Source organism: Solenopsis invicta, chromosome 8 (assembly GCF_016802725.1).
Source record: "Solenopsis invicta isolate M01_SB chromosome 8, UNIL_Sinv_3.0, whole genome shotgun sequence".
NCBI lineage: Eukaryota > Metazoa > Arthropoda > Insecta > Hymenoptera > Formicidae > Solenopsis > Solenopsis invicta.
The window spans coordinates 6,701,408-6,718,377 of NC_052671.1; the positions used below are offsets into that span (position 1 = coordinate 6,701,408).

The 16,970-nt window shown below is 42.2% G+C and overlaps 1 protein-coding gene across 2 annotated transcripts in view; it reads right to left on the reverse strand.

Moving 5' to 3' along the window:
- LOC105196935 overlaps window positions 1-16,970 on the reverse strand; it is a 139,530-nt gene that overhangs the window by 23,544 nt on the left and 99,016 nt on the right. Inside the window, exon 6 of one of the 2 annotated variants that reach the window (XR_850789.3) lies at window positions 15,148-16,793. The exons of the other annotated variant lie outside the window; for it this stretch is intronic. The gene's annotated coding sequence lies outside the window, so the exon portion shown is untranslated. Of the gene's footprint in view, window positions 1-15,147; window positions 16,794-16,970 lie in introns of those variants that run through there. 2 annotated transcript variants of the gene reach the window in all.

Here is a 16,970-nt window from a genome sequence, read left to right on the forward strand (position 1 = left end):
AATTTCCGGGAGGATTCTCATTAAAATTATTCAAATCTAATAATTCCGCGTAAAGTGTTACACCAGGAAACGGACTCCGCGTCGTACAATATTAAGATTGTCGCGATGAAGGAAAATCGAGGTCGAGTTTGTACGACTGACTGTACCGCGACGCGTCTCCTCTTGGTCGGCTCTCCGTTGGTGGTTTATATAGCCGGTCTGTTTACGCCTCTCTTAGATCGTTGCAGAATGTAGCGCTGGGTCATCGTGAATGTTGATGCGTCACGTATGCATTTTAGTCGCCCCGTCCGTCGCACGAAAGTTTCGCTTCGATTTGCGAGTCTTCCTGTAGTCGTCCCTCATTGAAACAGTCGACGTCTCATTTTTAACACAAAAATATGCTTATATGTTTAAGTATAAAAATTTAATAGATATATAAAAATATTGTAAACATTTTTCATTAAAAAAAATAATTTAAAGGGGTGTTCTAATCTAAAATGTAAAAAAGTGACTTATTTTGGAAAATTTTTCCAAACGGCATATATTCTTTTATGCTTTTATGCATCTAATTGTACATTTATTCTAATTTGTATTTAATAATTTTTTTATATAACTAAATATTTATTAATTTTTATATTATCTAAATTTCAAAATAAACACATTTTTTTAAATCGAGTTTAGTCAATTTAAAAAATGTTATACCTATTTACAAAAAATTGTACTTGTATTATTTATTAAATATACAAATAAACGTATAAAAGAATATGCGTCAAAAATCTGTGCTGCGGTTTTCTTTAAAAAAAAAAAAAAAAGAATTCTTAAAAATATATAAAAATTTTTGCGGTCTAAACTAGAGAATACCCTCAAATTCAAGTTCATAAAAAATTTCTACATTAGTGAAAGATATAATCAAACTGAAGGTAGGGGTAGAGTCAAATGAATAAAGAACTTCCACACGTCTGTCGCTCCTCTCTTTCTCGTAATAAATGATCGCATTAATGTTTTTCCTCTCGCTCGTGTTGCGAACTAATGAGAGCGGGAGAGAAATATTTGATCCATTTAGGTGTTACGTTGATGCGAAAGACCTGCTCGTGATACAACGGAGTGGCTAATTTAATTTCGCGCATTATATCGCCGGTATTAAGATCAGAGATGCGTTTAGTGATGCCACGATGCATTAAGTTTAAGTGGAACGGCGCGAAAGTGGCGCATTGTGTACAGCGCGAGAATCGGAAGGGGGCACGTCACGCCAGAAAATGTCTTCCTGAAGAAAAGGGGGGGGGGAAGGGCAAAGGTGGACAATAAAATCGAGTTATTATCCTTATTATCGTCGGCGTTGTGAAAGAACACGAGATGCGCGTAGGCTGCGCGCGGAGTCATTGTCATACAATGTGCACCCGCTTTGCGCTCAATGTCGCTCGCACCTCGAATACAAAACGATCGAATAATCGATCGTACGCCAATAAAGCTCGACAAACGCTTAAACATCGTTATTGTGAATTAATAACACAGCTATCTTCGCCGAAGCATCAAATACTTAGCTTTCAATCGTAAACAGCGATGTAAGACCGTTGTTAATTTTATTGGTTTTCGCTTACTATATATTTTTCGCGAAGCTATCATGCAAGACAGATGTTTTAGCTCGCGGAAGATCTCTACCGCGAGAACATTAAGCGAAGATCGAATCACCCGTCGTACCGGTATAGGTGAAGTTATTCCAAGTGCCCCGCGGTGCAGAGCCAGTCCTTCGCGAGTGGCCTTATTCACTGTAAGTGGAAAATGCCTGTAGAATTCGAGCGCGTCCACGCGAACGCGGAAGAAGACCCACTCGAACGCCACTTGTCCCCGAGAATTCCAGGACAAGTGGCACGACGCTACGAGCGCACGACGGAACCGGGGCCCCCGTATGCAAGGTGAGGTAAAGTGTGGTCGTTTCTCGTATCTCTTCCTCCTTCTTCTTCTTCCTTCCTTCTGCGCTCTTTCCCGCTTCTTCGCCACGGCCGTCCCCGCCGCGCCGTGGAGGAAACCGTGAGGAATACGCGAAGCGTGCACGGCGAGCATTCAGGTGAAGCGGGTTAATATCTCGACATTGTGGACACAAGTAATGGGGGCCCCTGTGCCTCAGAACGGTCTCTGATCTGCGTCCCGGCAGCGATGCTTTCCGCCATCAGTGGCTCTCATCTATTGCCAGGAGATGCTATACATCGCTATACAGTGCATCTTTGGATCCTAAATTAGTTTCTGTATCGTATAATGCTTCACCTGTCGAAGATGTTATTTGAGATCTTGATACAAAAAAAAAATACGATTTGTAGTGTTTAACTAACACGATAACTATATTCCTGCATTAGTGGTAGAAAAATGTCTTCAATAATATGTAAGCAAAAGAATTTTAAAGTACATGCATATCCAAGTGTGAATGAACTGCATAATTCCAGCGTTAGAAATAAATAAAATCATAAATGAACATGCACACTCTCGTCAGCCATTAGATCATGACTGTCAATTAGTGCTTGTACAATCAATAACTGAGATTCGCTGAATTGACTCTATAAATCTGTAAAACATGAACAGGTATCGACATTGTGTCTCCATGATTTACGAGGATATGCGTGCTTGTGGGCGTTCAACTGCTCTGCATTACTCGATCCATTCGTCACGTTCTTACAAATTCGTAGCATCGAAGGGAGCCTTCGACACCTTCGAACTTCGCGTAGGTCGTATCTAATGATATCTATGACGGCTTGCCTCACGGCAAGCGGCTCCATAGAGCCGAGCGATCGTGAAACATAATGCGCGAACGCTTGATTTAAATTTATACGTCGCGCCGCGGCGAGCGTCATTCATTCAATGACATCCGGCCCGAGTCGCACCCGATAGAAAGCTGTCCTATCGAGCGATTGAAATATCGGCGCCACGTCGAGACCATGAACAGACACGAGAGCGACTAGGGTATCCCAACTCGATTCGTAATTGTTCGACCAAGTTTGAACGAATGATCGTTTGCAAACCGGCCTGGTCGATTAATTGACTAGCCGGTTTCGATTGACGATCACTGGAACGAGTCTCGTTCGTTCGTTCGATCTCCGCTTGTTTCGCGCGTGCCGATCACAGTCGTCGCGCGCCACGTGACAGCCGAGTCGAGGAAAATTAGACGCGGCTTGTTTTCCCTTGCCGCGCACGTCCAACGTTTAAAGCGGGATCTCGTTTATTCGCGCTTGCCGCGCGCATCCGCGTCATTACGATTCGTTTGTTCGGGAAATCGTAGCCGCGAGCGTGCACATTACTTTCTCTCGGAGAAGACATCGACGACAACGCGAGCCTCGAGGAAGGCAACCCGGTTCGCGCTGCTCGCTGCGCGTAATACACCTGCGAGGCTCTATCTAATTACTACTCCGCGAACGGTGACAACGATTAGCGGCTTAACGCGCAGAATTGATGCGTAATAATTTCGACGTTGAGCGTATCTCCTCGTGCGCCGCCGCCGGATAATTTTAATCTTATCGACAGCGCCGTCTCGCGCGATCGGCATGATTAGCGAAAAACTTTCCCTATCCTAAATCCTAATCTCGTTCCTAATAAACTAATTAATCCGTGATTATTGAAGCGAACTGAAGCGGCGCGGGGCGACGCGACGCGGCGTGGCCGTTGTTAAGAACGCTTTCCGTAATAAGCCGCGCACGCGTGTGTACAAAATCACAAAAGCAGATGTGACGCGAATGTGAGTGATTCGCAGAATTGGCTTAAGAGAGGATTCATAAATAACATACCGGTTCTCTCTGCTAGTATGGAAAAGATACGATGAGACGATGCACAAAATGATTATTCAATTCATCAACATAGAAGTTGAGCCAACGAAAATTGAAAACTCGACACCGTCTTTCAACTTTCACCGTTTAGAAGGTTTTACTTTTATCCATTGGCATCTATCTTCCTGCGCGCACAGACCTTTTCTGCGCGGCGTCAAATACGTAACGAAGCAGAGATCGTAAACTATAAGACACACGGACGCGCATTTATTTACCTTCTCGACTCGAAGACAACCGGGTAATGATTGGAAGAGACTTGGCGAGAGCACCATTACAATAACGACATGTCTACTTCAACGTTCTGAGAAAATGTTTTCTCTGGTCTAGGCGACATGACAGCGAAGGAGACTCTCTAATGAAAAGGCTAACCAAGCTTCAAATTAAATTTCCGCGAGTCGCTTACACCTACGTCGCCGACTAAGAACGCTATAAGCGAGAGAATCGTCTCGCCGCCGCGCCGGCTGTTTCGGTTACGAAAATCTTATTCTGGAGGTAGCGCCGTCGATAGGCAGGTAAAAGCGGGACACGTTAGACGAAGATGAGATCCGTGTCGGATGGACCTTGTCAGTCTTCTGAGTATGTAACTCTTCGTGGGAACAACGTGATTCATGTGAAAGATATAGTGTGAAGGGAGAGGTGTTTGGAAGGTGTTCATATTTTTCTACCATGATAAATGATCTCGTCACCGTTATTTAGAGCGAATTGTCGGAAGCGTGTATATCACTTTGCCACATGTGGACCAGCGGATGAAGGAAGGGATAATCTGAAAATATTAAAGGAAGATGACAGGAGCGAAATGGCGCCGAAAAGGAAATTAATCATTACGAGACGGAAATCCTGTACTTGAAATCAATGTTAGTGACCCAAATTGCGAGTTAGTCAAATTAACTTTTTATCACACGTCGGCAATCAATCCTTCTCTTTTTTTTTTTATCTTCAAGTCATTTTATCCTAGAGACATAGTCGTGAAACAGACAGGGAGATAATTAAAACGCAGTTAAAGTTAATCAACGTAGAAATCTAAGACACTTAACAAATATCCTGGAACAGTTGAGTCATCTTAGAATGTCATCGGACCATACGGGCCGGGTAGGGGTGAAAGGGTATGCGAGGTGGGCTTGCGTCATAATATGACCGGCATCTAACGCATTACAAGACACTCATTAACGTCGAGGAGAGTCGCTTCGTTTCAAATTAGCCGAGCGCCGCCGACAGCTACGGCGACGAAGCACGTGTCAAATCGGGGCACGAGTCAATCAACGCCTCGCGGCGACATCGTTAGCGTGGTCTTGTCGCCTCCCTGTTAAATACCATCGCGTCAGACTGTCCCTTTCGTTCTTTCGATTGTCTCCCGTACGCAGTAACTGGTAACGTCGTACCTAATTAATTAGATATCATGACCAGTTGAAAAAGAGAGAGAAATCAGCATTTATTAAGCGCTCTGGGATTAGATCCCCTCAAGCGCATCAACAATTACATTTTTCAAGAAATCTCTCGAAAATTAATAATCAAAGAACTAATTACAATTAACATAAGTATAAATCTGAAAAAAAAGGAAGTAAAAACTTTAACATAAGTATTAAAGTAGTTAACCGATTTAACATGTGCGAACTTATCGCCATACCGAAGATCGGAAGACCGATAGAAAGAGAGTCTTTTTCAAAGACCAGTTGAATCTGTAAAGCTATTCGATTTAGGCAGCAAAGACAATTACAATTATCTAAAGCAAGAAACCGTAGTACTATCAAATTTTGATAACAAGTGGTTTAGAGTTAGTGAGCACTTACCATGAATAATTAAAATCGTAAAACACTGAATTACAATATATGAAAGAGTAACGTACATTTTATGTCTTCCTCGATACGCGTGCAAGACGCAAAAGTTAATTAATAGAAGCAATTATTTATATCACTACTAGAAATAGGATTTCTAAAGAAAATGACAGAATTATACAGGAAATATTCTAAAGAAATTCTCTTTCATAATTTCGTCATTATCTCGAAACGCAATCTCCGTTCCCATCTCGGTGCGGGCTCAATATTTTTAATCCAAATCGCTGGAAATAATTTAACAAAGGTAAGATAACTCGGATGGGCGCATAATGGACGGTAGTAGCGGTAGAACCGTCGGCTAGATTAAAGAAATGAGAACGGATACGGATTGTATCGCGAGAACGCGCCGCTTCTCTATAACCGTAATAACCAGTTAAACGTTTTCGCGACCGAGTTCGCGGAGGCGAGGCGGAGAGAACGGAAGAGAATTGTGTGGAGAGGAGGAGGTGGACGTGCGGCGGGGTCGAAAACTAATATCGAACAAACCCGGCAGGCCCCCGGCAATTGTGGTCGCAAGGAACGGCTCCGGCTACCGTCAGTTCCACGCCTGGAGAACTTTCGTCCGCGACGTGGCCGCCGGTATCGGCCGCCGTGTCCGCGAACTCGGACTCAATAATTTCGCAACCGGTAGGATTAATTTTGAATGCCATTAGTTAGCACACGCCGCCTGGGATGATCTGGCCGGCGCGACGGATTGTTATTTCGCTCATTCTTCCTCGCTACTTTACCCTACCCCCTCCCCTTCTCCACGCCGTTCATTCGGCTTCTGCACGACGAAGGAGGAAGAGGAGAGGAAGAACCTCACCACCACCACCCTTGAAATTATATTCGTTCGCTTCCTCTTTGTTCACGGATTGATATCATGCTACCGCATTACCCTTTGCAAAAGAAAAGTATAAGTGCAGAAATTAATCCTGGAAATATACTCGGATTCAAAAGACTCTAATTATTCAATTCGCTTGTTTCGTTCATTCAAAAAAAATTTTTTTACGGATATTTGTTCCAAATATCTTAAAAAAATAAATTTTTTTTCTGTAACAGTTTTCTGTAACAAATGACATTTGAAGTCTAAAAAAATCATAAATAATCCCAAAAGTTTTTAATTCAACCATTTCTATAATTAAATTAAATTTTTTTTAATATATAATGTGTCTCAAAAAACCGAAAAAAAAATAAAACTGATATATTTCCAACATTTCTATTCTGTTTCTAAAATATACATACATATGTAGAGATACATGCCCATAATACATTTACAAAAGTTAATAAGAATCCGTTTTACGAAACCGAGAATGTCTATAAAATCTCCGCAGTTAGGGAGATTAATTTGAAATTGATGAAATTCATATCTTTTCATCAGGATGCAGAAAAATAATTTCACGTAGCGCATTACGCATCGGTCTTCTTCTCTCCGTCCGTTTGCGTCATCCTGTCATTTCTCTCTATATAATTCTCATCTTGTCTCTCACTTCCTTCCCCGAGTCCTCTTGGCTGGCGCCACCTCTGATTGAATCGGTCACGATACGAGCGATTCGTTTCGCGGCTATGTATGCGCCGGGCACGTCCAACGCACTGCCGGCTGCGAATTCCGCGGGATCGTTTCTGTCGAGCATTTCCCAGCATCGGCTGGTTGGTACGTATGGTATTAGGTCAGCGAGTGCGTGGTGCCTCAGATCCCTTTGTTCTTCTCTGTTGCGTGTAGGTAAAATATATACCTCGTCGTGTCTGAACGCGTGTCGTCCGCAACTATTTTGCGAGTATTGAGAACCAGACAGTCGCTTAAGATGTAAGTACCGTGGGAATTATTCGCGATTCATTTTCACTTTCCACGCTGTGGTAAAGCACAGTCGATTTAATAAATATTTAATATTAAGAGTGAAATAAATATTTCATTTGATGAATCATATTTGATCATTCGTTAATTAATTTTTAAAAAATTGGAACGAAGAGTAAAATAATATATATATAAAAAAACGTATAATATTTATCCATATTCATACGTGGCATGACATTTATCAATATAAAATATTGTGTTAAAGGATTGCGGATATAAAGACGTTCTGGACATGCTCCGAGCGCCGAACAATATGTTATTTGGTGATCAATGCGGCGTATCGACAGCGCGGTCGGCCAAGAGCCGTACAACCGAGCCGTATCGCGATGCTCGTAGTCACTCACGTAGCTTTGATGTATACCGCGTCGATGCATTGTTGATGCATTATAATGCATACTTGCTAAGAAGCACGCGGGTATATCGGTATTACGGTCTCGCGCGCGCGCGCGCCTCTCCCCTTCGGCTGGAGATTCGATAATCAAAAGCGCCCTCCCCGCGCCCTCGCGAGCGAGCTCGTGCACCTCGAGCCCGGTCAAGATTATATGAATAGAAAGGCGCCGTGATACGTGATGGGCGTATACAATTGAAAATCGTATTACGTAAAGGAGAGGGGTTCGGCGGCGGAAGGTAGGCAACGGTCCTACGGTGAAAATTTGCCGTTTCTTTCCGACTGATCGCGACAATCTCCATCCCCATCCCTCACAACGACGGGCCCGTTCGCGCGAATGGGAGGGAGTGACAATAAAACCGTTGTCGCTCGCTATCTGGTATCGGTCATCGCGAATAGGCTGATTACCAGGCTGGACATTCTTTCAGGAGAATGTAATCTCCCGGGCATGTAGTGGCTCCGACGCGAACTATGACGAAGGAAAATGAAGCGCTTGTAGTCTTCAATAGGGCGACATAATATAAGAGGGACTCTTTTACGTAATAATATTGAATATTATTAATGACGCGTGTGTCAAACACTATGAGCGATTGAGTCTTCCTTCGGTTTGCGTATAGAATACGTGATATATGCGTGCATGTACAGTTCGCCGTAGCTCTAAACGTACCGTCTCGAACGCAGTTGAAAAAAATATATATATTTAATGGCACGTCGTTCCAGTCGATTGAGCTGTTAACTATGCTGTTGATTGCTTATTAAGCGATATGCTTAATTGATTGGAACAGGATGCCATTAAAGACGCTTAATATGGATATAACTGGATATCTGGCATTCTTACACGTAGAGAATAATCTGTTATACCATATATTTTTGCATAAAATTTGCAGCACCATCGTATAAAATTAGAAAGAGAAAAATTAAAAACAGTATATTTGACATCTCATTAACATTTCTCCCGTCCCGTATAAAAGCGGTGACGGTGACACATGTGAGAACAGTTTTGGATCGATCGACAACAGCACCTTCAATGGTGCGAAAATCTCAGTAATCATGCGCGGTGAAGTGATGCATAACGCCGTCCAATTAGTACGCGGCGCGGCTTCTCTCGCAGGGATAGCGGAGTCCGTCGTTCACGAGGAGAGGAGAGAACGCGCAGGAGCGTGGTCAAGCTTCCGTGCTACACCGGCGCTACGCTCCCGCTGGCTCCTACTGGCTTCTGCTGGCGCTAGTCTGTAATTTGCGCGGTCGTGCCCCGAGGATCCACGGCGTCGTCGTCCTCCACCTTACCTTCATCGTCCTCCCGGAATGATATTCTTCCTCTCTTTCTCTCTTTTTCTCTGCTCCCCTCGGGATAGGACGACGGGCCAGTTTGTACACTATTTGTGCCCCTGTTGCTGTCCGGTAGCGGCCCCCGGCCCCCCGCGCCACCGCTATCGCTCGCAATTACAACGCCCCCAGCCGTTTTTAATCTCGGATAACCGGCAAAAAACGTAATAACCTTTTTGCCGCCACAAGTCGAACATTACGCACGGGGGGAGCAATACGGCGGTGGACCCACCACTCTGTGCCGGCGGCGGGCCCCGGGCCCACGCGAGTCGAACCCTTAATATGAAATTGGGGACTCCGCCCCCGCATCCTGCGCCGTGCAAGGAACGAGGATAACGACCAGCTTGTATGCAAATGCCTGGGGATCGCTCAGATTTCGCAAAGATTATTACGCTGGTCGTGCGTGCCCAGGAGCCCCCGCTTCGGGAATTACGCGCACGGAAACGACCTCCTCCCTCCCTCCTCCAACCCCCGAAGCCCCCTTCGCAAAAAGAAATCTCATCGCAGTGACATTATCGCGAGTCTGTCCTAAGGAGGAGTCGCTGACAAGTTTTTTTAACGAAGATGCCGCTCGTTTTACCTGTCGCCCGCTCATTTCGTAGTCAAGCAAGTACCATTCGGTCAGTCGTTTGGCGCCGTTAAACGGTCGTTTGTACCGGGGCACACAGATACCGCCCTAAAAATCGCTTTGCAGCGTTATTAACTTCTCGGTGGTGATGTTTTTTCTTTGTTTCTCCTCCAGACTCTAGAGGAACATTGGTTCGACGGGTTTACGTACGTTTTACATACTATAACTTTCTGCAATTGCATTCAAAAGAAGATGATAATCTTTAATTAACAAATTGAAAAACCAAGTTAATAAAAATAACAGTGTTATGGACTATATCGCGGAGGATTTTATTTTCCTATACTTGCTCACTGAATTTTTGGTCTGCCTAATCTCATAAAGCCGTGTAACGCATTTCACATAATTTCGCAAGCAATTTTGTGCGCTCGGATATGCTATTATTAGACATAATAAAATATCCGCTTCGACAATCTTGAGAGATAGAAGTATTTTTCTGTCGCATCTCCATCGTCATTGTCTCTGGCACTCCTGCTATTCCTGAATCACAGGTTCGCATTAAGCGTACACGGGGTGTGCGACAGGAGTCTGGCGCGGGCGGAGGCGTCATTGTCGCTCCTTTCCTTCGTTTCTACAATTGCGTCATAACGCACAAACGACGGCCCCGTAGCTCGTACGGATAGAAAGCATACAAATCGAATCGCCAACGATCATTTGTCAAGCGAGAACGTCCGCAACGAGCACGGAGCGTTGGCGCGAGTGGCTATCGCACCTAAGAGACCGCGGATTACCGAACAGGAACATGCAGAAGCGAACGAGAAGAAGTAGGAGTAGGAAGAAGAGGAGGAACAGGAGAAAAGGAGGAGGTAGAGGAGGAGGAAAAAGAGAAAGAGGAGGAGGAGAAGGATAGGAGGTGGAGCGCGAACGATACTGGTGGTGGAAGAAGACGGTAAAGTCTCCTTGCACCTACCGTATCTCGCCTGGGAGAGTGATATTTCTATCGTCGACGTTGAAGCAGGAACGTGTTAACAATCCTCGCCTCGGCGTTCAGCGATTGATGGCCGTGGAAAGCGGGATTTATTAATCTCGACTATTATCACTGTCCGCCGTGCGACGCGACTCTATCGACATTTGAGTCAGGTGCAAATAATGCTAAAGTAATATTTTCGTCGGGTCTTGTTTTTCCGGTTATTATTATGTTTTCCAAATAAATCTTTAGGTCTTTACGTAAATATCATTTACTATTATTCACTGTTTTTATTTCAAAAACTTTACTTTACGTGAATTTGTTTGTCAAACTTTTCCCCTCAATATTATCTTATTCATAAATTTAATAAACAATTATAAATTATATTTATACCGTGTAGACAAAGGAAATGATAAAAAATAGCTTATTGCATTAGTATCTATTCTAGTATCGATACGATTACGCGATTTCTATAAATAATCGCATAAAAGAAGTATTTTCGATTTAACAGCAGTGTTGCGCTAGAAATTAAAATTATTTAGATAAAATTAAAATAAATTACATGTAAACGTATCTTATATCAGATAAAGATGATTTAATTTTTAATTTATATAGAAAAAAAGAAAAAATGAATTTTTAATATCATTTTATCTAAATAATTTTTTAAAATGATATCTTTGTTAATTAAAATACACAATTTAGAATATGATAATAGTATATTCATATTTTTATTTTTTTAAAACAAGAGTTCTTCAAATAATTTTATCCGACAAAACTTGTTGCTCTTTTGATTTGGATTAATATGCAAATAAAAGTCAAAGTTAAAAATATACAGAGAAAATATAATTTACATTATAACGACAGTTCCTTGTGTAAAAGTTTTTAAATTACTTATTGTTTTGGGGAAATTTTTATATTGTGCTATTAATTTTTAATTTATGCAATCTGTTGTTATCACTTATCACTTCAAAAAATTCTTGTGTTATGATCAACACTAACTTGGATGTTGATGCTAAGGACAATACTTCATACTTGTTCACATTATCTTAGATAATTTGAAAAAAAAAAAAAAAATACTTTCTTTATTTAAAATAAAGATTAAAATAAAGTACACATTCTAATAATTTAGATAAAGGTGAGATAAACCCATTTCTTTATCCAGATAACTATCTAGATAATTTTATATAATATTTTAAATTTTAAATAAAATAATCTGGATAAATTATATAAATTTTAGATATAAATGTCAAACACTTTAACAAATTGTTTTTGCATTCGATGAATAAACAATTTTGACAATGCGATGGATATACGTATTCAGTAAGATTGAGCGATTTTGTATTGCTCACGCAGTTGCGCAATTATAACACGCGAGCAGTTACTTTCATCGACTGCGCCGTGAAGGCGCGATGGCAGTTGAGAAAGATTGGAGGAATCGAGAGAGAGAAGAGAGATGTGTCGATGCGTGGATTGCTTTATTAAATTTTGCGCAATGCAAACGATTTTCTAGCTGCAGCGATGCGCACGAAGCGAGCGACGTCCGAGCAATAAATCACGCGGCGGAATGACATCGGCGCGACGCGACGGTACCTTCGATTCTCCAGTGTCCATCAACCTTTCCACCCTCCTCAATCCCTCTGGTATGTTCTCACTTTTGTGTCACCTCTGATCTTGTCATACCCGAGTACAGAACTTAATTGTACTCTGAGTGGTTTATACATTCCATTGCGAGATTGTAGAAAAAGCTTTCGGATAAAATAACGATGCACATATTGCTAAAGCCCTAATAAAATATCTTTTAAAAGAAACAAAATTTTATATTTTTTTTTATGTATTTAAAAATATAAAAAGTTGATACATAATATATTAAAAATTTGGATCAATTTTTATAACAAACCTCTCGCTCTCTTTTTCGCTTTTTGTTTCTCGCAGGCACGCAACCAAACTGTGCATCATTTACTTACATAAATGCATTCTAACGTAGCCATCGAGTGATTGAGTGAGAACACAAACACGTCGACCGAGGCATTAATTTAAAAAGCGAGCTTCGAAATTCCGATGGATGGGAGAGCCGCCACCCACGACGATCCGATTTTCGCTGCGTTCCCTGGGATAATGCATTCCACGCGCGTAGACTATAATATAAGGATCGAGCAAATTATCCTCATGCGCGCGTAAAATGAGGTACAAAGGTCACGTTACGATAATGTTTATTCTTTCGAATCATTAAGAAATCGACGGTGCACCGCGCGGCTCTTCACGGTGCATTAAAATCGGGCGCACGTGGCCCATTTGGTGAGAGCGAGGCGGGAAACGCGCAGGTAATATATACAACGCATGCATTGTATATTTCAACAAAGTTGATTCCCGATACCTTCCTTCATATACGTAAAGTTCTTCATTAATGCAAGCTAACTCCGTGATGCGTATTGAAGACATTTCCGTGATAGAGAGATAAAAAAAATAAAAAATAAAAAATAAACGCAGATCAGAATGTGATCGCTCAGGTATCACACGCTTAATATTCCGAAAAAATATCAGGTGCGATTAATCACGACGCCCGAAAATTAGATTTCTGCTCGGGCTCGATAAGATCCGGCGCGCATCATCTGAGGCATCAGAGATCTCGACAGCCACTTTATCCCGATCGACGTGCCGGCTCGTTGAGCACTGGAAACGTCTATCAGGAAATGTCGAAACGGGCCGAGGGATTGGTCAGTCGCGGGGGTGGAAATACCCCGCGGGCCACTCCGAGCGAGTCCGGTGTATACACAAGGTTACGAATATTTCCGTGTGTACGAGGCCCGAGTGGCTCGCGGTAGAATGATTGATAATCGATCGTGCCGAACTGGCTGGAGTCTCGCGCATCCAACGAAGATGAATTCGTTCTGCGCCGAGGCCTAATTGTGCGCAGTCAGTGGTCCACCATCAGTGGACTCTGTACCGGGTTAAAGCACATCCGCACCTACGCCGAACGAGAGAAAAACGAAGAGCGCGAGCAGAGAGCGAAGAATACGAGAGAGAAAGAGAGGAAAGACGTGAATCCGGAGGACGAAGTTGGAGAATCGGTGAGTAAAGAGAGAGAGAGTGAGAGAGACGAGGAGGAGGAACAGGTCGCGCGCGATAGAGGAAGGAAGAGAGGCCGCACGGAGAAAAGGGATATGAGAAAGGCGGCAGCACCGGCTCGTGCGTGGCTAACTAACCCGCGCTGACCCCCTATCGATATTTCCACCTGGAGTTCGACCCCTGAGAATTCCATTTTTTCGCGTGCGAGCACACGTTGCGAGCGAGCGAGTGAACGAACGAACGAACGAAGCGAGCGAGAGAGCGAGCGAGCGAGCGAACCTACGAACCTCTTCCGAGGAGCAACGCTGAAATTCTTTCTTCCGAGAGACTCCGACTCTCTGCCACGACTATGGCTCGATATCCGCGCGCGAGCGAGCGAACGAGCAACGCGCATAAAATCCCGCGGGGTTAATGCACCGCTATAAATATAACGCCGTTGAGCCGTGCTTTGCGCGAAATTAATTACGTAACGTATTTACGCCGATGCGGTGCCGTTAGGCGTGATCGAGGACCCCGTGCGGCGAAAATGAGACGAGTCCGCACCGCACGGAGATAATGAATTATCAGTTGCTCGGCTGGTCGCGCGATCGCACCGCGCCACGGCAAATTGCACGCGTTACCTTATTCTCGCTGGTCTTATGACGCACTCTTTAAGAGTATCTAAACACCGGTCTCTGAGTACTTCCAGGTCGTAAACTCTTGCGCTCACAGTCGCGAGTGCGATAATAAATTTCTCATAAAAATCTATTTAAATATACAACAATTCATAATTAAAAGTGTTGTATCTTTATTTTGGCTCATTTTTTATTACAACTATTTATTTTTTAATGTATTTATAGCGCTTTAATAATATTTAGAGCACTTTAATATTTAGAGCGCTTTAAAAGATATTGTAACTTTAATTCATATATAGTTTTATATTTTATATTGACATAATGAAAATTTTTTAAAAAGAAAACTAGCACAGAAATAATTTTTCCGAAAAAAGAATCGACAAAACTAGCTTGACTTGAAAACGTTGTTTAGATTTTTCTAAAGTTCCAGCGTTGTAGTTTGCAATACCATTGTGTTTTTTTAATCATATATTTTTTTCTAAAGGCCAACGAACAGTCATAGCAGCATCTTATTGCTCAATATTTTTTATATTATTTTATGTCAATATTAAATTGACATATCCAATACTTGATAATATTAATATTAAGCTTATTAGCATTTATACACAGTAAAAAATAAAATGTCCCACAAAGTCCACTTTAAATTTTAAGTTAAAATAACTCAAAAGTTAAGTTAAAATAACTCTTATTTTAAGTTATTAAGAGTTATTTTAACTTAACTTTTGAGTCATGTTAACTTAAAATTTAGAGTGGACTTTCTGGGACATTTTATTTTTTACTGTGTAATAATGATGCTAATAAGATTCTTTTTTTCTCTCCTCCTCTCTCTCCCAAAATGTAGTAAAGAACTTATAACAAAAAATATTGCCTCAGTCAGAATTTGAACGTGAATCTCTCTACATTTCGTGATGGGCATCTTAATGTGGCAACTGAAGAAAAAAAAATACACATTATTGACCATGAAGATTCTACTATGACCGTTCATTAACCTTCTCTAGATTTCAATTATATTATACGTATCACGGTTTTACGTATCACATTTATTATACATTTTTTCCTTTTTAAAATTTATTTGTGTCGCTCATCTTCAGAAACAAAATTTTTCAAAGTCACATTTGAATTCTCTGATAATCATTTATTATCAAGACCAACTATTTAGGATAAAACAAGAATAAATGTAGGACAAATATAATCGATCGGTCTAGAAGCAAGAACTAGGCTTATTTGGGCAAACCAAATCGATCCATCAGCAAACTCATTACGTCGAACATACTTTCTAACACCTTAATACAAATTCCTTCTTAATTGATCACCAGAACTCATCATAAATTTTTTTCCAAAAGTTTCTCCTTTGACCTTCGACCTACCATATCCCATAAATTGGCATATCTACGAGCGAGCGGCGAATTAGTTCCTTTAATCAAATGATAAATTATAACAGAAGACATCGTGCCGAATAAAAACGAGGACATTTCGGTCAAATTTTATTACAGGTCTCAGCTGCTAACTTCAATCGACAACTTTGACTAGGCGACGCGTAATGATCGATAGCGGCGCTAATGAATCGATGTGATCGATAGATCAGTCACTTGCGTTAGGGAGAGAAAGGATTCATTTGACACGACTGTCGACTCATTACACGAAGAACAGACGCTTCATGTTCTTACGTTGGCGTGTTATATTATTTTTCATTTTGTCGGCTCATTTCTCGAAAACTACTTTCGAATCTACGACTCGATACCGAAGAGCCATATTTAGGTCAAAAAAATTTTACAAGACATCGATCATGTAATCTACTTAATGAGATATTCGATAAGACATTTTACACTTCTCAATCAGCTTTTCTTATTTGCATTTTCCTCGGTCGCACAACGCAAAATTCACTGTTGACAAGTTTATTAGAGAGAGTTCCGTGTACAACAGGATTGTGCGTTTTAGATTACGTTGCTGGGACGCACTCGTGCACGCACTCGCCGTGAAGAAGAGTCGCGCGGATTCTCTCTCCCGTTAAAGGTCGCGCATCCTCCGTTCGGACACGTTATAAGTATTTTAGCACGCTGTTTGCGGTTTCTACGGGCACGGCTTACTTACGACCGCGGCGATCTCGCCTATTGACGGCTGATTAGTTTATGGTGATAAGACTTCAGTCGGGACGCGCTCCGCGGAGCGCGCAACGGGACCTCGCTGCGAGACAAACGGCGATTGCATGCCCGCGGGTGAGCGATGTGTAACGAAGTAGCCAACTATGCATCAATCGTCGTAAAAGCATCGGCGCGATCTCTCGCGTCGGAAAGTCAATCTCTTCTGGCGTAATCTTCGTCGTTGGATAATGGGACGTCGATTCGTTTGTGCGGCGAGCAGGCTGGAGGCAAACCAGGCTGGAGGCTTCGCCGGCACCGTTACGAACCTAGATCTGAAAATCGCATATTCATATCCCTAACGTGGCAGGTGTCACAGTTGAACCGCTGCAGCCCGACCTGCAGCGACCGATCGAGAGAAAAGAAAAAGAAAAGGAAAGGAAAAAGAGGCTATTGACCGATCTCGCGGAAAAAGTCAGCTGTATCGCCCCGGTCAACCGGTATTAACGTCA